The sequence below is a fragment of the Magnolia sinica genome, chromosome 5 (assembly GCF_029962835.1).
Source record: "Magnolia sinica isolate HGM2019 chromosome 5, MsV1, whole genome shotgun sequence".
Classification (NCBI taxonomy): domain Eukaryota; kingdom Viridiplantae; phylum Streptophyta; class Magnoliopsida; order Magnoliales; family Magnoliaceae; genus Magnolia; species Magnolia sinica.
Window position 1 is genome coordinate 56,837,031 of NC_080577.1, and position 2,120 is coordinate 56,839,150.

At 38.3% G+C, this 2,120-nt stretch overlaps 1 long non-coding RNA gene across 1 annotated transcript; it reads right to left on the reverse strand.

Annotated features, from left to right (window-relative positions):
* Positions 1 to 328: 328 nt before the first annotated feature.
* LOC131247314 (uncharacterized) lies at positions 329 to 1,164 on the reverse strand. The gene is made up of 2 exons (XR_009171627.1): positions 821 to 1,164; positions 329 to 645 (listed from the first exon to the last, which is right to left on the reverse strand). It is a non-coding gene; the product is annotated as an uncharacterized LOC131247314 (long non-coding RNA).
* Between the last annotated feature and the right edge of the window lie 956 nt (positions 1,165 to 2,120).

Here is a 2,120-nt window from a genome sequence, read left to right on the forward strand (position 1 = left end):
GGTGCTTTCTCTGGAGGATTGTGTTGTTTCATTTATTTTTAATAAAAACTTCAAAGGTTAGATGATGTCAACCAGGCTAATTTGCAAACTTGTTGTGAGCTTTAAAACATTGGGTTTCACTTGTACCCATTGTGGGCAAATCCATTGTCATCACACGTCCAAACGCTTGAACGACCTATATCATATATCAACTTAAAGTGAATTAGCCATGGTAAATGATGGAAAACGCATTACTGAAACTCAGATGTTCCTCATGAGATACTAGTTTCATTGCTTAGCAATACTAGCTCATATGAATGAAGCAAGCAGAGACAAATACAATGCCAAGTATTATATAAATTATATAACTCCTAATAATATATTGTTGCTGACATCATCATCAACATCATAAAGAGAACTGCCATTGCCAAACAACATTATAATCACATTACTTCCTAATCAGAATCATTGCTCTTCTAAACCAAGCTTATAACCAAACCTATAGAAGCTAAATACACATAAATCCATGATCATTTGAGGTATGAATGACTAAATGATGAAAGGGGCATCCGAACCTTGTAAATGGCCCACACACAACACCATATAAACCCTTTTCAGCTGCAGCTATGGCAGAATTCGTCGTCAGAAGAACTTCAACTTCCCCACCTGAACCAAAGTACCAGTCGTTTCAAATTGACGATTTTGGTGTAGTGACATTTTAAAAACTGAACATGAATGCTTACAGTTTTAAAGATTAACCAATGTAATGAATCTCAAAACAGATAAGTTCCGATACTTTCTATAAATAGTCTATAAGGCCTAAGGTATTAACCAGAATTACCTCTGTTTGAAAGTCCTTCTCTCCTTGCTTGGAATTAGTGGCAAGCACTTTAACATAGCCAAAGTTCTACATGTAAGAAGAACAAAGGTGCACAAATGAATGCATTCAATTGCCAAGTATTCTTTGGTAGGAAGGATGTGATGTGATTCTCTCTCTCCATTGATGAAAACTTCAAGATAGAGATTTGTACAATCGGGAACTGATAGTATCAGCAAGCTATGGAACCTCAGATCAGAACCTTGACCCTGGTACCATCCACACGTTGTCGAAATGATTTAGACTTCAGTATTGCTTCAGCCCACTGAATGTGCACGGTTGGGTTCGGTTGACGCTAATTCTATAAAAAAAATAATAAATAAACAAACAAAGAAAACAATGAAAAGGAAAAAAAAGAAAAAAGAGGGGCCTATTCCTGTAGAGATGCTCAGGTGTTCTCGGAGCTATAATTCTCCTAGTTGCAGTGGGGCACTTGGACTATCCAATCCATTGATATACACTCTCTATTGGCTCCTCTATAAAAGGTGCATTTGGTTACACCATATATATATCATGAAAGTTTGCTCTTAATGATGAAATCAAACTAAAGTTTCTAGAAGGATAAGTGAGAAATCCCCAGTTCCAAAAATCCTCAATATCCCTAAGGGCTTGTTTGGATGCCTGTAACTTTTCTAAAATGTAACAAAGTTACAGGTGACTTTGTTACAGTTGGTGTTTGGAGGAGGAAAGTCACAGGTAACTTTCTCTCAACCTGTGACTTTCTTACAGGAGAAAGAGGCGAAAATCTTACAGGCACTTGAGTCATTTTTCAAGTTACCTGTATGTTTGACACAGGTAACGGTTGGAAATTTTGAAATGAAAATCATTGGGAAGAATCGCACCTGCATTGAAGAAGCGTACCTACCTTCTCAGACGGAGTGAAGGCCTCCGTTTCCCTCTCTCAATCTCATTCTCCCTCTCCCAGTCTCCTTCTCCCTCTCTGATCTAGCTTCAGCAGGGTTAGAAAACCCCCTTCATTCTTTCCTTTTTTTTTTTCTTTTTCCATCGGGGTTGACGGAGGCAGTTTGGCGAGAGGCGTGGGTAATGTTCGATGGTCTGTGGGGTCCACCATCCTGTATTTGTTTTATCCATGCCGTCCATTCATTATTTTGGATTGTTTTAGGGCTTGATTCAAAAAATGAGGCATATCTAAATCTCAGGTGGACCACACCACACAAAATAGTAATGATTGAAAGTCCACCATTAAAAAACTCGGCCACTGTAATGTCTGTTTCACATCCAACCTGTTGACTAGGTCAGAAAG